Source organism: Magnolia sinica, chromosome 6 (assembly GCF_029962835.1).
Source record: "Magnolia sinica isolate HGM2019 chromosome 6, MsV1, whole genome shotgun sequence".
In the NCBI taxonomy this organism is placed as follows: domain Eukaryota; kingdom Viridiplantae; phylum Streptophyta; class Magnoliopsida; order Magnoliales; family Magnoliaceae; genus Magnolia; species Magnolia sinica.
In genome coordinates this window covers 80,415,920-80,423,029 of record NC_080578.1, presented here as the reverse complement: position 1 = coordinate 80,423,029, position 7,110 = coordinate 80,415,920, and positions in this window count along the sequence as shown.

Sequence of the window (7,110 nt, the reverse complement as noted above, 5' to 3'; positions counted from 1 at the left end):
GGAGCAAACCTATGGTGTAGACCATTCGCCCAACCCTTTCAATTTCTCAGGTTGGTTCCTTTCAAGCTTAGTGAGTACCAAGTAAATCCTTCAATATCAAACTGAAACCTTAATGTGAAAGCGAGATGTGACATGTGAGATCATAACTCAATCAATGTTTACAACTTCTAATTTTGGATTAACAATTCAAACTTAACTATGAAATCCGACAGATACTGAATCCAAGCGTCTTAAATTATCAACATCACGTATCTTGAAATTCCAAGTGCCCTAGATGGCCGTGAAAATCCCTTCGAATTCACAAGAAAGTCCAGAAAAATTAAAAAAATTTCACAATTTTTACTCAAGACTAAGAAAATGCTGATTTAGGAAATCTAATCTCCCACCCCCAACCTAAAATCTACATTGTCCTCAATGTAAAAGAAATAAGCATGCAATGCACATGGGACAACAAAAATATAAGAGGAGTGATGGAAAGATAGTACCTGGACGAAAGAATCAAAAGGCTTTCCAAAGATATCTACGTAAGATCGGGTCAGCACAAGAGAGAAACCAACAGAAGTAAAATAAAAATAACAAAAATAAAATCCTACCTACACCACTTTCGCAGGTACTCTCGATTGCATTTAGGGTATGCAACAAGCCTTTAAACCCCTAGGTTGCCCCTAGTGGACGAGTTGTAGTCTCGTGAGGGTTTGCAGCAATGTTACCCACAAACATTAAACTAACTAACTAGGAAAATGAAATGGAATGAGAAGTTAGATTGGCTCCCATGAGCGCTAAGTTTACTGTCTATCCTAAAATAGCATAAAAGAAACTACTTTAGTCCTAAGAAAGCAAGGAAAAACTACTGAGTCAAGCCGCAAGGTTCCTCTTTCGGCCAATATCTTGATAAGTTTCTCAGTAAGTTCCTCAACAGGATCATTCAAAGGCCATTTTTGTAATAGGCTTGGACGCCTTGGAGAATGACCTTCCAGAGAAACTTATGTACCTCATAAGAAATTTTCCGTTGAAGTGCTTGAGGTATCCATAGCATATACGATTCACCTGTGTCAGAAAAAGTTACAAAGTTAGTATCCCATGGTGAATCAGAGACTACAGGTAGATCAAATTGAGAAAAATTTTCAGGAAGTGGTGTAGTCTCAACACATTCCGAAGTAGCAAACTTCAGTTCAATTTTCAGCTCCTCCTCCCCTAATGGTAAACATTCAGGATCTGTGGAAGAAGGGGCTTCAGAGTAAGGGTTCTCTCGGTCAGTGATGACTACCGAGATGTTGTCTTGCAAGGCATTCACTATGTCTCTTATCATGGGATCATTTGAATCTGGAAAGTGTGCCAAACAATCATCCAAGAAGTTGAGAAATTCAGTTGAGTGTGACTTATGTTCCACATTAAAGCTCGTGATGATCTGCCCAAGGAATCCATTGTCTTTAAAGGTAAACGGAGGTGTGCTCTCTTGCTCCAGCCCTACACAGATAGATTGAAAATCAATAGGAGAAGCATCGATGTGATCATTTTGTTCATTGAAACTACTCAATCGAGGCGTTGAATTGTAAAACGTGTACAGCTCAGATGATGGTCTCAACTTAGTGGTTTCAATTTCCAAGGTCGTAGCGAGCAACTCGTCCTTCTCCTGAATCACATCACCATTTAATTTAGAGAAGTAGTCCAAACATGTTTCACAAGAGTTAAAAGGGTCGATTGTAAGGGGCTCATCCTCAACCTTAAAATCAGATATGTCAGGTGAGGGGAGTGGCTCTTTATGACCGACCACTTCGTGTATGTCTTGATCATTAACCTGGACTAAACTTGAGATTGATTCTAGGGGATTCTGGGCTGTATATTCATGATCATTATCCCAATATGCATCATCGTCTAATTCCGTGTAGTCCACACTTGGGATGGGGTTGCTCTCCTCACATTCTACACCTAAGTTCGGTTGAGGTTTGAAAAAACTAACCTCTACCTCATCGTTGAGATCCTGTGTGTCATGTGAGGAAAGTGTGTCATCATCACTGTATTTGAAAGATACCCACGTATCTTGACCATTCCTTTGAACAGTCATCGAGATCAACTCATCGAGAAATTGAACCGTATGCTTATTAATGGAATCCAACTCCTCATTTGTAATTTCAGAGTTCTTCAAAAGCAAGTTATGATCACTTTTCTCGCATTATATTTCTGGAATGAATTGTGGCTGAGATAACCGAGCCTCCTCGATCTTATCAAGGCACGAATTAAGCGCTTCCAACGATTTTCTCATTTCCGTGAGATAGGCTAGGCTACGCTGAGCTGAATCCTCTTGGATTGTTTCTGGTTGGATATCAATGGTAGGGTATCCAAGAGGATAATCATTATAACATATAGTTGGTTCATCTCCCAAATTTTGATGTTTCCCCTGGTAATAGTCATACTCAACAAAGATTTGTTAAGGGTTAGCTAGAATGGTGGGCACTTTGTCTTTGAAAACATATTTGATTATTTGGTAAAGAGTCGAAAGTATGGCCCCAACTTTGTGAAGGTAAGATCAACTAAGAAGGAGATTGAACAAAGCTAAGATGTCCATGACTTAAAATGCAATGGTTGATTTGTTTGGACCAGTCTGGATTTCAATACTAATTTCTCCCTTGACTTGCCTTTAGGAATTATCAAATGCTCTCATATCCATATTGCTTGGCCTATACATGGATGGTTCCACCCCCAAGTACTTAGTAGTCCATAGATGGCATGCATTCAATTTTAAACCATTATTAATTAACATGAGTGAGACTTTATAGTCTTTATACTGAACGGTTATGTTCAATGAACGCCCATGGTTGTGCCCTTCAAGTGGGAGCTCCTTGTCTCAAAAGGTAATGGCTCGTGGTGCTAGGAGTTACCCGATCTTTTACGCAATCATTTTGAGTATATTTTCATGAAAGATGTGCATCATTTAGATGCTTAACAAACATTTCAGGATGCATCTATGATGTTCAGAGGAGTTCCCAAATAAAATTTATGAAGGAATCATTCTAAGTTGGGTCACTACATCATGGGTTTCTCTAGCTTCGGAGGCAAGTCCTATCAAAGGTCCCTTGGGATCACCCTTAGGGATGTCTCGCTAGAGGCCACACCCATTGGGGTTCACATTGCCCACCTCGACACGTTTTGAATAGTGCCAAGGAATTGCTTTGTTATCGAAGGCAAGAAGCATGCATCCTTGAAGAACCATCAAGTGGTAGGGGCTTAACAATGAATCAGAGTAACTAATTAACTGAGCTTTCATTGCATACTGAGGGACCTAAGGAGGGAGTTAAGACTCTGAGCCTAGAATACAATTGACTGGGTGGTCAGGCATCTTGACTTCGCCAAGGTATATGTGAGGTAAAAAATTTAGTTCGGGTGCCCTTTCGTAGAGGATGAGGGGTTGGCTAGACTACTATGAATTGTAGTTGAGAGCTGGACTGAATGCCAACTGGGGGGAACTTCCATTGGGGATCATGGGTGGCTTGGTCCACAACTGTTTGGAGACTAGATTCGGATTGTAAATTGGTTCGAGCGCCATTCCCTAGAGGACCAGCGACTGATTGTCCCGCGAGTAGTTAGAATTGGAGAATAGTGGTATGCTGGCTCAGGGGCCTTCTCTAGAGGACCAAAGGTGCATTGGTCCATGATTAACTGGGAGCTGGAGTGTATGTTGGTTCTGGGGCCCTCCCTTGGAGGACCAAAACTAGAGGGGGCACTAAGCATGATGGTGCCTCTTATAAGACAAGCGGTGTGAATTCCCCATAGGAGTTGATGGCATGGTTGTATTAGGTTGGATGGGAAAGAGATTCCTACTTGGTGAGATTGACAAGAGGGCTGCCCAATGCCTTGAGACTTACTTGATGTTGTGGAAGGGGATTTTAGAGTATATTATTAGTAGTTATGTTAGAGGTCGCAATTGAAATTTTCTTTTGGTCAATGAAATTTTGAATTACATCTTTCAATGTGAAACAATGATCCTTGGTATGACTCCTAGATTGACGGAACATGCAATACTCATTCTCATTATAGTTTGACTACAGAGGGTTTGGCGGGGGCCTAGGCTATAGTGGGGCAAGGAGTTGTCCCTAGACTAGCATATTAGTACACCACTATAGGGTTGAACTAATGATGTGAAGAGCCCAGGTTCGCAAGCCATACCCGTTTGCCGATTTTAAGAGGAGTATTGTGGATTCCACTTTGTTGTTGTTTTACATACTGGAGAGAGAATGATGCGCCTTAAGTGGAGGTAACAAGATTGTTCACTTTGATTGGATAGTGGGGGGGCACATTTTTGTTCATGGTCCTGTACCCTTGGCTTTCCTTAAAGTTAGAGGGTTTTTTTTTTTTTTTTTTTAAATAAAATAAAATTTATACAAATGAGTGGCTTGGTGATGCTAAGGGGAGATAATCCCTGCCCCATATTCAAGCTCTACTTGTCCTCGACATGAATGAGTTGTGTGAAATTAGCATATTGGTACAAGATCAAGTATCTAAAGATTCTTGAGTTCGCCAAGTGAACGATCATGGAGATTTTCTCTACATCATCAATTGGTGGTTTCATCTATGTGGCCATGGCACGCCGTCGTCCAATGTAAGCTGGCAAGGACTTGTCATTCTTTTGTCTTAAGGTAGAAAAATCTGCTCTTCTTAGTGTTACATTTAGATTGTATGCGAAACAATCCATAAATGCTTGGGCAAGTTGTTCTCAAATCCTGATCCAATGGTAATCAAGTGATGTGTACTAATCTAGTGCGTCACCTTTTAAAGATTTTTGAAATAAATGGATTAATGCTCCATCATCGCTTGCCATGGCATCAAGCTCTCCACATAATGCTTTGAGGTGGACTAGGGGCCATCCCATATCGTCTTATTATTTGAACTTTGGTATCTCAAAGTTTTGAGACACCCTGGCATCCGAGAAGGGATAAATATCCTTAAATTTGGTGGACAAAAGATCCATCCCATGTTGCTTTTAGAGTTCGTTTCTCATGGCTCCAAGTTGTTCCTTAAAGTGTTCTCGGAGTTGATCAATTTCAAAGGGCTTTGTTGCCCCTTGTGATGTATTTGAATAGTTTCCTCCTCAGAGTGATCACCCTTATCACTACCCCTATGACTCCCATTAGGAGGAGACTAGATTTAGTTGTTGTTCCCATTAAGGGAGTTTCCTGTATTGGATTTGGGAAGGTAGATTGCGAATGACAAGAAATTTCGGTTATGGGAGAGTATGTGCTAGGATTTGAAACTGACTCCCGTTAGCGAGAGTAAGTGCTAGGATTTGAACCTAGCTCCCATTAAGGGTATTTGTCAAAATTTGACTCCGGTTCCCGTATGGGGAGTAGAGCTGTACACAAATCGAGTTAGCTCGGTTAGCTCGCTTGACTCGACTCGAAAAAGCTTGATTTGGAACTGAGTTCGAGCCAAGTCAAGCTGTTTTTTTGAGCTTAAAAAAATTTTGAGCTGAGTTCGAGCTTGGGCGAGCTCGACTTGACTTGGATCGAACCCCAACTCGAATCGAACTTGGATCGAACTAGTTTGGTGACTCGGTTATTTTGATATTGATGTTGCTCAGCAAGTGTTTAATGAAATGACTCAACGAAGTGTTGGCTGGTGGCGAGGAAGGTATGGATATGAAATAAATACCCTTGTATCTTGATTTTTTATGTTGCTTACTGAGTGTTTGATGAAATACTTGTAAACCGATGGTGCTGCTTTACATTCCGTGAGAAATTGAAGGTGCGCTCCATGTGTTTGAGAAAATGCCGTAGAGGCTCGGTCTTGGCTCGAACTAGCCCGAGTTGTTGACTGAACTGAGCCAAGCTGGCCAATAAGGCTCGAGGACCGAGTTGAGCTGAGTTTGAGCTAGGGTCAGCTAATGGCCGAGCCGAGTCAAGCTGTGCCAAGCTCGACTCAGTTCAACTCGTGTACACCTCTAATGGGGAGTTAACTGGAATTGATCATTACATTAACTAATCGATTGGGGTACTCAATGGTTGCATTGGCATACTTTGGGCAAAGGATGAGCTCCTCTATCCTTTTCAGGTTGACCTCTTATGGGGAGAGTTACAAGTTTTGTGATATGGGACCCCAAGGAGATGGAGAATTGAGAAATTCACTTTTAGTGGGCCTGGTGGTCTGGAATTGGGGTGATGATGATGCTATGCTTGGTGGAAGCATATTTTAGAAGGTGGTGACCGGTAAATGATTTTTGGGCCCAATGGTTATAGATGGACCTTTTGCCTTTTATTGGCTGGACCATGCTTGACCCTTCTTTATTTTCTTTTTTCTTGTATTTATATTTTGTTCATGTAATAGCAAAAAGGAAAAGAAAATTATAGAAAGTACAAGGAAAATATAGATGATTCCACCCCTGAATTCTTAGTAGTCCATAGTTGACATACATTCAAGCTTTGACCATTATTAATTAGCAAGAGTGGGGTTTTGTAATCTTCATAACAAATGGTTATGTTTAATGAACACTCATGTCCTTTGGGTGGGAGCTCCTTGCTTGAGAAGGAAATTGCTCATGGTGGCATGATCATTTCAAGTGGTGTCTCTCGAGAGCTATCTGCATCGTTTAAATACCCATACATCATGGTAGCCCCTCGGAGACCCAACCTGTGCTGAGCTTGGGTCAAGTTGCATAGTACCTGATCCCACTGTTTCCTGTAGCGTTGTCTACCTGAGATTTGGATATACTTCATTTTGGGAATTGTACCATAAAATGAGCCGTCAAAATGTAAGGTACACACATCACGGTAGGCCTACAGTCAGGATCCACCCCCTCTATCCGCTGAAGCCATGCCCTTCACACCACGATGCGGATTGGGTACTACCCCACCTGTCTTGAGCTCAACACAAGCTAGGCTTCCAAGGGCCCACAACTTTGTATTTATTTATCAACATCATTCATTTACTTTTCTATATTATTTTCTTGTTACCTGTTTGATTTTCCAGCTCAAGTGTAATTATCAGGGAAATAGGTGATAATTATTTACTTAGGTAATTCCCACGCCTTTCGGATGCAGATGTGACAACTTACTTTTTTAATACTTTAATAGAGAAATTTACAACATTAATGTAGGGCCATCGTGATGTATGTTATTT